Source organism: Schistocerca gregaria, chromosome 1 (assembly GCF_023897955.1).
Source record: "Schistocerca gregaria isolate iqSchGreg1 chromosome 1, iqSchGreg1.2, whole genome shotgun sequence".
NCBI classification, from domain to species: Eukaryota; Metazoa; Arthropoda; class Insecta; order Orthoptera; family Acrididae; genus Schistocerca; species Schistocerca gregaria.
The window spans coordinates 1,114,492,587-1,114,507,187 of NC_064920.1; the positions used below are offsets into that span (position 1 = coordinate 1,114,492,587).

Sequence of the window (14,601 nt, forward strand, 5' to 3'; positions counted from 1 at the left end):
ACCATTGACCAGACGTTTTCAATTGGTGAGAGATCTGGAGAATGTGCTGGCCAGGGCAGCAATCGAACATTTCCTGTATCCAGAAAGGCCAGTACAGGACCTGCAACATGCGGTCGTGCATTATCCTGCTGAAATGTAGGGTTTCGCAGGGATCGAATCAAGGGTGGAGCCACGGCTCGTAACATATCTGAAATGTAAAGTCTACTCTTCAAAGCGCCGTCAATGCGAACAAGAGGTGATCGAGACTTGTAACCAGTGGCACCACATACCATCACGCTGGGTGATACGCCAGTATGGCGATGACGAATACACGCTTCCAGTGTGCGTTCACAGCGATGTCGCCAAACACGGATGCGACCATCATGATGCTGTAAACACAACTGGATTCATCCAAAAAAATGACGTTTTGCCATTCCTGCACCCAGGTTCGTCGTTGAGTACACCATCGCACGCGCTCCTGTCTGTGATGCAGCGTCAACGGTAACCGCAGCCACGGTCTCCGAGCTGATAGTCCATGCTGCTGGAAACGTCGTCGAACTGTTCGTGCAGATGGTTGTTGTCTTGTAAACGTCCCCGTATGTTCACTCAGGGATGGAGACGTGTCTGCACGATCCGTTACAGCCATGCGAATAATATGTCTGCCATACCGACTGCTAGTGATAAGAGGCCTTTGGGATCCAACACTGCGTTCCGTATTACCCTACCGAGCGAGGTGGCGCAGTGGTTAGCACACTGGACTCGCATTCGGGAGGACGACGTTTCAATCCCGTCTCCAGCCATCCGGATTTAGGTTTTCCGTGACTTCCCTAAATCGTTTCAGGCAAATGCCGGGATGGTCCCTTTGAAAGGGCACGGCCGATTTCCTTCCCAATCCTTCCCTAACCCGAGCTTGCGCTCCGTCTCTAATGACCTCGTTGTCGACGGGACGTTAAACACTAACCACCACCACCACCATCGTATTACCCTCCTGAACCCACCGATTCTATATTCTGCTAGCAGTCATTGGATCTCTATCAACGCGAGCAGCAGTGTCGCGATACGATAAACCGCAATCGCGATAGGCTACAATCCGACCTTTATCAAAGTCGGAAACGTGATGGTGCGCATTTCTCCTCCTTACACGAGGCATCACAACAACGTTTCACCACGCAACGCCGGGCAACTGCTGTTTGTGTATGAGAAATCGGTTGGAAACTTTCGTCGTATCAGCACGTCGTAGGTGTCGCCACCGGCGCCAACCTTGTTTGAATGCTCTGAAAAGCTAATCATTTATATATGACAGCATCTTCTTCCTGTCGGTTAAATTTCGCGCCTGTAGGAAGTCATCTTCGTGGTGTAGCAATTTTAATGGCTAGTAGTGAACATGCGTGGTGTTTGTTGTGCCCGAAAGAACACGCACCACACAAATAAATATTGCCGTGGGTGTCGGAGCAGAGGAAGCAGCCTCCTTATGCCATCCGAAGCGTCACTGGAGCCGCCTATTGCACTCGTTTTGCACAAGCCTGCGCGAGAGTGTCTACAAGTCTTCGACTCGGAAACTAAAAGGCTCTCCGCTATATCGTCCTGGCCGGTATTGTCGTCGTAGGGTGCTTGAGAACGTCTGCAAACTCGAGAGTGCAGTAACAGAACGCACCTACGCGGTCAGAGGTCCAAGAGAGGACAGATCCACTACAGCTCGTGAGCCAGCGTAATTGACCGACGCCGCTGTGAGAGCCGACAGCCACACACCAAGGGCAGCCCCGGCGTACGGCGAACGCCAAGGCCGCTCGTTTCCCTTTCGGCGAGCGTAAAACGTGAGAGAGCCGCCTGCCTCCAAGCCTGTACTCCAGTGACGGTGGCGCCGCTCGCCGGTGGACACGTGCGCCACACGGGACGTGAAAGCGTTGTTCGACGAGGAGCTGTTCGATTTTGTGGAGTCTCAGCGTGGAATTTAACGTTCCACTAAACGCTCCAACAAGCGTGAGATCAGATATTTGGCTCGTGGAGAGGAACGTGGCCAGTGAGGTGCAGTATCGGTTTTACGTCACAAGAGAAACTTGTAAACAGGCGCCATACTGGAATAAGTGAAACGGAGTCGAACTCCATGCTAGGTGATATTCATATTACAGCGTGCGTGTTGCCTTAAAGCACCAACTCACTGATGACGTGTTGAAAACGTTTCGTTCGGTTAAATTTCTTATAATAAAATGGCGGAAAACAAGATATTGGTTTTTACGGACTACTCGTATTTAATATTTTGAACCTTAGAAGAAAGATTAAGGAAAGGTAAACCTACGTTCCTTAGAGAAAGCTTTTGACAATGTTGACTGGAATACTCCATTTCAAATTCTAAAGGTGGCAGGGTTAAAATACAGGGAGCGAAAGGCTATTTACAATTTGTACAGCTACCAGATTTCAGTTATAAGAGTCGAGGGACATGAAAGGGAAGCAGTGGTTGGGAAGGGAGTGAGACAGGGTTGTAGCCTCTCCCCGATGTTATTCAATCTGTATATTGAGCAAGCAGTAAAGGAAACAAAAGGAAAAATTCGGAGTAGGTATTAAAATCCATGGAGAAGAAATAAAATCTTTGAGGTTCGCCGATGACGTTGTAATTCTATCAGAGACAGCAAAAGACTTTGCAAGAGCAGTTGAACAGAATGCACAGTCTTTTGAAAGGAGGATATAAGATGAACATCAACAAAAGTAAAACGAGGATAATGGATTGTTGTAGAATTAAGTCGGGTGATGTTGAGGGTATTAGATTAGGAAATAGGATACTTAAAGTAGTAAAGGAGTTTTGTTATTTGGGGAGCAAAATAACTGATGATGGTCGAAGTAGAGAGGATATAAAATGTAGACTGGCAATGGCAAGGAAAGCGTTTCTGAAGAAGAGAAATTTGTTAACATCGAGTATAGATTTAAGTGCCAGGAAGTCATTTCTGAAAGTATTTGTATGGAGTGTAGCCATGTATGGAAGTGAAACATGGACGATAAATAGTCTGGACAAGAAGAGAATAGAAGCTTCCGAAATGTGGTGCTACAGAAGAATGCTGAAGATTATATGGGTAGACCACATAACTAATGAGGAGGTACTGAATAGAATTGGGGAGAAGAGGCGTTTGTGGCACAACTTGGTCAGAAGAAGGGATCGGTTGGTAGGACATGTTCTAAGGCATCACGGGATCACCAATTTACTATTGTAGGGCAGCGCGGAGGGTGAAAATCGTAGAGGGAGACCAAGAGATGAATACATTAACGAGTTTCAGAAGGATGTAGGTTGCAGTAGGTACTGGGAGATGAAGAAGCTTGCGCAGGATAGAGTAGCATGGAAAGCTGCATCAAATCAGTCTCAGGACTGAAGACCATAACAACAACATTTTGAAGAATCAGCGTCAGTTGCGCAAATTTTCTCGTCTTTACCAGGTTTTGGCTAAATTAATGTAGTCTTCTTCAGAAGCATAAAATTACTATAACATGCCAGAGTGTCAACATAGTTGTCGCTGCCAACCGACCGCGTGGTGAAGAGATGCTGGGGCTGGACTTCGGTTAAGTAGCTTTAATTCGACATGGTAACACGGTACTATAGGTTTTAATTTTAATGTTGACTGTGCCGTACTCTGGCTCTTACATTAATTTTATGCTTCTGAAGAAGGCTAGATTAATTTAGCCGAAGCCTGGTAAAGACCAGAAAATTTGCACAACTCAGGCTGATTCTTCAAAATATTAGTCTACCACAATATCCGTCTTTTGATTTGATGCTCCTTGTATTGGCCATGTTTGCAGTTAAAATTTTTGGGATTTAAGGTCCGCCAGTTAGGCAAAACACCGTTTTTCTCAGTACCCAAACATGTTTCGGCACCACTGTGCCATCATCAGTGGATTTTCGTTTTTATTTATTCTTTACATTTGGTGAACATGAATTTTCTGGACCACCTTTGTTTTAATTACTGCAGGTAGCTTGTCATTAGACAAATCTCGACTGCTCGGCGGAACGTTAGATGCTTACGAACTGACAGAGCAATACACATCGCCGTGCATCACTGAAGAACTGAAAATCGTTTTCTCAGAGTGCAATATTTCAACTGTTGAAATTACAATTAGTAAAATCAAAACTGTGTTACAGTCTTAAGACATTTGTACAAATTGTATACTATAACGTAGGCACCGACTGCATGTTGAAACTGTAGCGTATTTGACAGAGTCGTGACTAATGAAGATCAACATCGCGGGTTCATGTCTTGCTACTTCCATACGTTTTCTAAAAGATTCTGGGAGTTTGTAATCAATTTAATAGAAGTATGGTGAGTAGTATCGATGTTATTTATTGTAACGATTTTTGTGAACGTACCAGGGAACATGGACTAATGAAAGTTGTTTAAATATCTGAGCGTAACATTGCGAAGCCATATGAAATGGAACGAGCATGTGAAGATTGCGGTAGAGAAGGCGAATGGTCGACTTCGATTAATTTGGGGACCACGTTCTGGCTCTGGGGTCCCCAGAGGCCACTGTCATGGGCCTCGAATGGCCGCCATATTCTCTGGACCTGGTCACTTGCCACTCCTATTTGCGGGGCGGTACTAAAGACAAGGTGTAGAGAAATAACCCCAAAACCATTGCTGATCTGGAAACAGCCATTCAGGAGGTCATCGACAGCATCGATGTTCCGACACTTCAGCGGGTCATGCAGACTTTCGCTATTCGTCTGCGCCACATCATCGCCAATGATGGAAGGCACAGCGAACATGTCATAACCCAAATCCGAATACCTGTAGCGACGTCGACATGTTGAGTGAAGTGTGTGCATGTCGTACTTTGCAACTGGTTTACTTTTTTCTCGTACGGTTCAGTAATTGTCACCCTGCACAATTAGTGCAGCTGGTTCTACGTAGCTTGTCCAGTCGAGCAGCAGCGATTCGTTTCTAACAGGAAAGGTGAGCGGAGTGGACTGCAGAAGAAGCAGAAATCACCGCAAGGTGATTGGACTGTTTTGTGTAGGACCCACAAATTAACCGCGCCGACTCACAGCATTCTCGGTATGACGTCACTACGTCAGGGATGCAAGCCTAGAATTGCTAGAACTGAAGGTCTCTAAATGCCCGTCATGATTAACTCAGTGGTCGTCTCATGTAGACCGTTCGAGAGTTCCAACACGAGGCGAATAACTCACCTTGCTCGGCGGTATCAAGGTCGTGGGTTCCCAGCCGCGCACTCCAAACCACGTGGAGGCGACACTGGCTGCGTGAGGCCTGGGAAACACACAAGGGCACGGCGAGATAACGGCGAGAGACGACGCTGAGATAAGGGAACAGCACAGGGGTCCCGCGTGTTTCCAGACACGCGCGGAATCTGTGGGGTCGAGAGCAGACCTACTGCCGGTGTCTCATGGAAAGTACTACTGGGCATTTAGGACGGCTTGAACACTGCTGGGGGCACTTTTAATGAGAATTATGAATGTTTATGGAGGAACGGCAGCCCGTTCTTCTTTAAGAGCCAAAACCACAGAAGATGGATGTCATGTCAAGGAGGCTATGGATGCTAGAAAACTCCGAGAACCTAAACGGGTGTCATCGGACATCCGCCCCGAACAAATTCAACGAACTGTATAGAACAAAATGAGACGACAAAAAAAAAAAAAAAAAAAAAAAAAAAAAGAAATGATCGTACGGCATTTTGGTCAGGAGGCCCCATACGGGGAAGTTCGGCCGCCGTATTGCAAGTCATTTTTAGTTGACGCCACTTCAGCGACTTGCGAGTCAATGATGATTAAGAACACCCAACACGCAGTCATCACAAGGCAGAGAAAATCCCTGACCCCACCGGGAATCGAACCCGGGACCCCGTGCGCGGAAAGCGAGAACGCTACCGCAAGACCACAAAAAAAAAGAGCGTGGATTGGGAAGGTAGTAAACCATGCAAGTCGTAGAGCGAGGATCGGCTTAGCTGTGAACAGTTCGCAAATGTACACGGTGTCCCATTTCTCTCGGCCACTCCGAGTAACTTTTTGCCCAGTAGCAGTACAAGGAGTATATCAAGAAAAAGATTTTCAGTTAAGAGAGGATTGCCCTTCTTGTTACTTTTTTCGTTGTGAAGATACGAAAAGAGGTAAATTTTTGTTCGGTAATCCACTACCTCTCCTCAGAGCCTATTCAAAAGGCAATGACAGTGTACCATTCACGTAAACATACATTAGCAGAGATCTAACACAGAATTGACTTTGATTCTCCTGTCTCAGCACACACTCCAAGTACCGGGGGAACCCATAACGTGTAAACTTGCTGGAGCTGACAGTCTGATGATTGCGGTTAATGTTCTCCTAACGTACATCCCCAAGAGTAGCATTCCCACCTCCTCTTTGTTGGTGAACACTGTACTGACCCAAACCTTCAAATGAGGTCGACTCACAATGACCGTTGAGCATTTCTAAAATTTTTTCGCTGTTTGAATATTGCCTTTGAGTACATTTAATTTTTATTTTTATTATTCTTGTGAACACCAGGTACATTTCTTGTGTATGAGGAAATGAGAGCCTCTGTTCAATTTTGTATTGTTACCTAGGAAATGATGCGAGTACTTAGGTCCTCATAATTCACAACCCTTTACTCCACAGAATGCGGCTGCAGTCCTAATCTCAATGAGGTGTTCCAATGAAACACAACCGTTTGACAAAGAACAGCAGAAGTAACAGAGCTAGCGACCAGCAAAAGCAGCGCGGAACCGAGTGAAGGCGGCATAGCGTGGCCTCTCTCAGGGAAAAGCCGGCAGCGTGTAGAGAGTGTGTGGTTTGTACTCACCTGGACTAGTCTGCCAGCTGAGGCCGCCGATGAACATCTTCCTGTAACACAAAGAAAACCGAAAATCAGACATTTAAATACTTTCGTCGTTAAAGTTAATTTTACATATACCTGAAAAATGAAAGATCAAAAGCGGTTTTCATATTACTCTTTCACAAACGAATTTTTTACTTGACCGAATTCGAAAGTCAGAGAGGTAGTTCTCATGGATCCCAAGAAAAAAGTTATAGGATTTGCGAAGTTCAGATTTTATTTGTAGAAGGAACATGTCAGTTTGCTAAATATGAAAAACGTATAACAGTTCTGTATCAAAATGTATTTATACTTTATGATAACGAAAAACTTGACATTGCAATGTATCAGATACAAATTTTCAACATAATATTTTCAGAGAAATTTGTCGTACGACATAGCAATCTTTTTATATTCTAAAAAATTTGCGGAGACGATCTGTTATTCTCCAACAACTACAAGTGATGTACAGACCAACGTTATTATAAAGGAGTGCAGCAAACCTTTAGAACTGTGCCTGCAATGCGTAATGGAGCACAGTTACTTACTTCAAACCTATTTGGACAGAGAAAATGGTAACTTGATTTGATTTTCGCAAAATACATGCATTGTGCCAGCCATAAGCAAATGGTTCAAATGGCTCTGAGCTCTATGTGACTTAACCTCTGAGGTCATCAGTCCCGTAGAACTTAGAACTGCTTAAATCTAACTAACCTAAGGACATCACATACATCCATGCCAGAGGCAGGATTCGAACCTGCGACCGTAGCGGTCTCGCGGTTCCACACTGTAGCGCCTAGAACATCTCGGCCACAGCGGCCGGCTCATAAACAAATGCTACCTCACTCGATCGCTGTCAGCCTCCAGTACATCCAGCCGATAAACGCAGTCTCCAGCTTCTAAGGTTTCCTGTTAATTTCAGCACCAGACGAAGCCATGACAGCGCTCAAACGTGCGTGTTAATTTATTGGAACACTTCTGTGTCAGCGACCAGTAAAGAGTCTCGTTTGACTGTAAATTATTAAAATTCTTCGATACAATTTCGCCAAATGAAAACCTATGCAACCTGTGAAGAGAAGTAAAAAACTTCTCAAAACGTTGTTCCAGGACAAAAGTAGATAATAGGTTTGACAAGCAACAAACTTACCTAAGAACGAAACTGACTACATTTTTTCCGACAATAAAGAATCTGTAGAAAATGTGATGGTCCTATAACACACTGTCGAAATGGAAGTGATTATGGATTTGTACAATCCAGTATAACAATAAATACGAAGATAAAAATATACAGGCTCTCAGGCATAAAGTAAAAAACTTGGATTTTGAGAATTCGTTTAAGGCCAGAGAGCTGTAACACCTTCAGCAGTTTAAATTTTGTACGAATTCAGCTTTTTACAAAATGAATGTTAAATAAAGACGAAAGGAGGCAATTATTTCGTAATAAACAGCAAAAGGTGTTTGCTGGTATGAAAAGCGAGGAAAAAATGACTCAAAAGCAACAAGTTAGCTATTAAACAGAACACCAGCATTTCAAGCAACAGATAATTGACAAGTGACAGAAAACGGTGAATTGCACAAAAATATTTGTAAAAGCTTCCTTGAATACGTAGAGATGCAATAAACAGTCGGTAAGGAAATCAGAAAACAGGATGATGCTTGATATTTTATTTTAGTATGTAAGTTTATTTCGGCTTTATTGCCTTCATCAGTGCATCTACAAACAATTTGATTTCTTTTTAATTTACATACTACATAACTTATAAATCTTTTTTACATTTGATGTTGTACTCACGTCCCGACGATTAAACCATTATTGCTGTCTGTAGTTGTTGGTTTTAATTTTTTTTTCTTTTTTCAGCAACGTTTTAGAGTTTTGATGTTGCACGTGTATTATAAAACGTTTTTTACTATCTGATAGTTGTAGAAATCCAAATTTGAGAGATATTTGTTTACTCAAAGATATTTATGATGTTCTGGGTCGTGTATCTATGGAACGGATATTGTTGTGTCTGTAATCTCCGGTCTTTTGGCTATCCGGTATCCCTATACAAAATTTCAATAAAATTTTCTAAAAACTGTATGTGCCTGAAATCGGTTTATTCATTTAATATATATTATTGATGTGTTTGTAATCTCTGGTGTTTTGGTTATCCGCTATCAAGAATTGGTTGCTTGTTTTGGGGAGTAATGGGACTAAATTGCTGGGTTATCGGTCGGTCAAGAACAGATGATGCATAAAGGGACGAAAAACATAGTCTACAACTGGTCTACACACACCGTGTCGCAGTAGTTTGAAACGCGAAATGAGGCTCCAAACCATCTTTGGAGCAATGAAAATTTGGCAAGTTATGTAACTCGTACCCTCCGATGTATCTTCTCAAAGGAAAATCTTGTTTTCGTAATCATTCCGTGGATGTACAAATAACGCCTGAAGACTTTGGATTTCTCGTGACCTGTACGGCCACACTAGTCCTGCTGCCGGCCGCGGTGGCCGTGCGGTTCTGGCGCTGCAGTCCGGAACCTAGGGGCTGCTTCGGCCGCAGGTTCGAATCCTGCCTCGAGCATGGGTGTGTGTGATGTCCTTAGGTTAGTTAGGTTTAAGTAGTTCTAAGTTCTAGGGGACTTATCACCTAAGATGTTGAGTCCCATAGTGCTCAGAGCCATTTGAACCATTTTTTTGAACACCAGCCCTGCTTGGTAGAGTATCTGGACTCACGTGTAAGGAGCGCGCTTTCGCTGGATTTATGACGTGTGAAAACCTACAGACATATTGCATCACCAAGACATTTTTCACTATCATGGCGTTGAGCCGCTGATTATTTCTTGCCTGAGACATCATAACAGCGCACCGGATGTCTGGTTTCGTGAACAAGCCGTATTACCATATACGGAGAAAAACATAAAATGTTGTGGGAGACGTAAGGAAGTCTGCGAGGTGTGTCCGTGTACCAGATCCAACTAACAATACACGTCAGCTTAATTTGACCACGACTGCCCTCAAAATGAAAGTCTTACTTGTGTTTATGGGCGCACGGGCACTGTTCCGAAGCACCCATGCAGCGTGATTCCTCGCAGATGGCCGTAATTACGTCACGGACCGGCTAAACAGACCCGACTTTATGGTCTGCGTTACAACTCACAGCCTGCGCAGTACTTCGTAATCGAACGCAGCAGTTCCAGTCGGCCCGTATCCTCGCCAACGAACGTTTGTGGACTGTACGCTGTAGTCTGATGAATAACTTAGTGAGTTGGTATCGGTGATTTCTATTCTATCTGGACTTGAAATTCTGTTCTCTGACAACAGAGTTTCAGCGTCCCTTCAGATTCGTGGCATCTCCATTTTCGGTCACATTGTTGTTACGCGAAATGTTTCCACCCTTCTGATTAAAAAAATGGTTCTAATGTCTCTGAGCACTATGGGACTCAACTTCTGAGCTCATCAGTCCCCTAGAACTTACAACTACTTAAACCTAACTAACCTAAGGACATCACACACATCCATGCCCGAGGCAGGATTCGAACCTGCGACAGTGGCGGTCTCGCGGTTACAGACTGCAGCGCCTAGAACCGCAAGGCCACCACCCTTCTGAACGTAATTAAAAACTATTTATTGTTTTTAACTGTAAACCTTATGTCATTTATTCTAACGCTGTCTGAAATAGCGAGCTATCAAAACAACACAACACTGCAGTACTTCATCAGAAGACACTCACATAACCAGAGTAATTCCGTCCTGGTGTTTTTTGGTTGTTTTGTTCCTGCAAAAAACAGAAAATTTAATGCATCACAAATATTTCATGTGGTTTGTATCTTCGCTGTGGGTAGGAAATTGACACGCGTTTGCAAAACCATTCCGGAAATCCGTAGTCTGTAATCTCGTACATGTTTGTGTGTTATCAAAACAGACGACACGAACTATTCAGAGGTGCAGATTCCTGGAAACACTATTTTCAGTGTTATTTGAGAGGAATACATTGTCAAATTTACAGTAAGTGTGTCTATGAGATTGGGTGGCAACGCAAAGCATCAGTTCAGATACCAACTGTTAAAAACATATTCAAGTTAAAGTGTCCTTGCACATTTTAGTATCAGTGAAAGTGCTTCGTAATTTACTGTCATCAGTAAGGGAACGTCGAACGAACTTACTTAAGAAGGCGTGTGCTTTTAACGGTACATGACTGTATAAATAACAGCTGCGTAATTGTTTGAGTGATAATTCCACTCCATTTTAATTCCAAAGAAGGCAGGTGCTGACAGGCCCTTGTAGATTTAGAGAAAGCTTTTGGCAATGTTAAATGAAACACACTGTTTCAAATTAAGAAGGTAGCAGGGATAAAGTACATGGAGCGAAAACTCACCTGTAACTTGTCCGGAAATCAGACTACAGTTGTAAGAGTCGAAGGGAGTGAGAAAGTTTTGCAACTTATCCCCGGCATCATTCATTTAGAAACTGAGAAAGCACTAAAGGAATTCAGGCAGAAATTTGGAAAGGGAATTAAAGTTCAAGAAGAAGAAATAAAACTTTCGCGATCTGCCGATGACATTGTAATTCTGTCAGATGGCAAAGGACTTGGATAAGCGGTTGCAGGGAATGAACAGTGTCTTAAAAAGAGATTGTAGGATGAACATCAGCAAATGTAAAACTAGGGCAATGAAAAGTAGTCAAATTAAATCAGGGAATTAGATTATGAAATGCGACACCAAAATTAATAGATGAGTTTAGCTACCTGGGCAGTAAACTAACTGACTGAACTCCAAATACAGAGGATGTAAAACGCAAAATGCAATAGGAAGAGAAGCATTTCTGAAAAAGAGGAATTTGTTAATATACAATGTAAATTAAGCGTTAGTAAATCTTCTGAAGGTATTTGTCATGTAGCCTTGTACATAAGTGAAAGGTGACAATGGTGGTGATGATTGGTTTGTGGGGCGCCCAACTGCGTTGTCATCAGCGCCAGTATAAAGTCCCAGTTTTTACACAGTCCAATTTTTTTCCATAATCCAATCGAGCCACTGTCACGAATGGTGACGACAACGATAACAACGATGAGGACAGCACAAACACCCAATCCCCGGGCAGAGAAAATCTCCAACCCGGCCGGGAATCGTACCCGGAACCTTGTGAACCAGAGGCAATGCTAAAATCTTTAGAAAGGAAGGGCACACGGCAGAGTAAATGAAACCGCTTACGAGAAGCTAGTGCGAACAAGTCTAAAAGTTCTGTTCCAGGATTCGGAACCAGTATCAAGTAAGGATGACAGCACTTCGATGAGACTCCGAGACGCACTGCAAGGACGTAACAGGTTGTTCTTTGCAGACCATGTAACACTGTAACAGAGACACTCGGTGAAATTAAATTGGAATCTTTCGAAGTACTGTGACACTGGCCACGCGGCACTGGTTGGTAAATTTAGAGAATCTGTGTTCGAAGAAGACTAAGCAACGATACGCCACTATTGGATATTTCGCGCAGGGATCACGAGAACTAGATAAATAAGATTAGGGTGCGTACGGAGGCATATAGTCATTTTTCCTTCACTCACTACGGGAATGAAATAGGACAGGAAATGGAAAGTTATCGCCATCGATTACCCTCCGCCATGCTCTGTACTGTAATATATATGAAGACATAGAACAAGGCACAGCTCATGCCTGACTTCATAGGCTGGTTGGTTCAAATGGCTCTGAGCACTTTGCGATTTAACTTCTGAGGCCATCAGTGGCCTAGAACTTACAACTAATTAAACCTAAGTAACCTAAGGACATCACACAAATCCGTGCCCTAGGCAGGATTCGAACCTGCGACCGTAGCAGTCGCTCGGCTCCAGAATGTAGCGCCTAGAACCGCACGGCCACTAAGGCCGGCGACTTTATAGGTTAGAGGCACTGAAAACTAGAACTGCAGGGCCACATGCTTGTGTAAGGTACGCCCGTACTCCCCTGCACTGAACATGACACATTAGCCAAGAATTGCAGGAAACTGCTGTTACCAAACAGCTGTGGTGTCGTAGCTACACAAGGTGGCTTATACAAATACGTCAACATGCCTAATTTTGGAAGTTGTACATCACACTATTTCCAAACATGAATTGGAAACATTACAATGGTACCATCTGACAAAAAAATCAACCATCCAGAAGACGTGGTTGGACATCAATGTAACATCGTACATGTTCACATTATCGGTGTATATGTAAATGATTCGAGTTACAGTTCTCTGCACGTCTTGCCATGGTTCGCGCGGCTTCCCATGTCGGAGGCAGGCAAGAAAAATGTGTGTGTGAATTCTTATGGGACTTAACTGCTAAGTTCATCAGTCCCTAAGCTTCCACACTACTTAACCTAAATTATCCTAAGGACAAACACACACACACCCATGCCCGAGGGAGGACTCGAACCTCCGCCGGGACCAGCCGCAAAGGGAGGTTGACAAGGGTGGGTGTGTTGTCCTTAGCGTAATTTAGGTTAGGTAGTGTGTAGGCCTAGATACCGATGGTCTCAGCAGTTTAGTCCCAAGGAACTTACCAAAAATTACCAAAATTTTTGAAGTTCTCCGTTACAGGTAGACTGACAACCAGAACACTTTATTGTTGTTCGTTTTTAGTGTTGTCATCAGGTCTTGTCGGTAATATGAGGGATGTGGTGAGGTCAGATGGTGGGTTATCACTGTAAAGGACACGGAGGTGCCGCGTACTCGTGTGAGACAGCGTTATCAACACCAGACAGAATTTGAAATGGGCTTCACTGTGGACCTCCATATCATCGATTGGAGCAATATTCCGACTTTTGACGTATGCGGAGGTGTCAGTGGTCCCATGTTGGACTGCATTTGAACGTGAGGGCAGGTAAACTCGTCGCCGTGACCACGTCTGACCACTGCAAGGGAGGGCCGCGGTATTGTGGACTAAGCATATCGTAGCCCTTTTCACACTTGCGCCTGCCATTCGAGAACGAGGAATGGATTTCCTGCAACACACTGTTCCATCCCGCACCTTTGATCGGAGACTAGCAGCGGTCGGAGTAGAGAATTACTGTCCCACCCGTAGGCTGTCGGCGTGATAAACCTTTTGGATTTCCTTTATGTTTTCGTCTTCTTGTATTTTTTGACTTTCAGTTGTTAAAAAACAGAGGATACTTTCTGGTACCAGTAGGAGGAAGGAAGGATTCGCGCTCAGCTAGTGAACGAGTGAGGAGCACGCCATTTTTAGCGAGTAATTGTAGACCGCCATTTTGGGGTCGCTATGAGTTAGTGAGGAGTATGTATTGCATATGTGCTCCGTTTAGAAAAGTACAGTATTGTTTTATTAACAGAAAGGTCGTGTGAGTTGTTATTTCAAATAGTACAATAATTACAAGAACTGAAGCATACTTGGGTACTTCGGAAAATTACGAAGATCCGATAATCTTAATGGGAACACGGTCAAGACTTCAAAGGTGAACACGGCGACCAAACGTAGCAATATAAAGAATGGTAAGCACAAATCTACAGCGGAGAAAGAAACTACTTCGCCCTGCAAAATAATATGAACTAATACGAACTTATTTCCAGGCATAGCTCAGCTTATTGTGCTTGTCATTCATGCCGAAAAATTAATCTCATTAACTCAATACATTCTAAAAAGCCACGCATTTCAACATTTTATTATCATCTATTCCATTATTCTATTATATTATATCATATCGGTAACATCACAACACAGATGACTGTAATTGGAGCGGTGCTGTCAAAAAATGGCTCTGAGCACTATAGGACTTAACATCCATGACCGAGGCAGGATTCGAACCTGCGACCGTAGCGGTCACGCGGTTCCAAACT

General features: G+C 43.7%; 1 long non-coding RNA gene across 1 annotated transcript in view; it reads right to left on the bottom strand.

The window, feature by feature from the left end:
• Positions 1–14,601, bottom strand: part of LOC126283441 (uncharacterized) — an 877,632-nt gene that overhangs the window by 787,189 nt on the left and 75,842 nt on the right. The window contains exon 2 of the long non-coding RNA XR_007551381.1: positions 6,774–6,814. This is a non-coding gene — a long non-coding RNA (uncharacterized LOC126283441). The remainder of the gene's footprint in view (positions 1–6,773; positions 6,815–14,601) is intronic.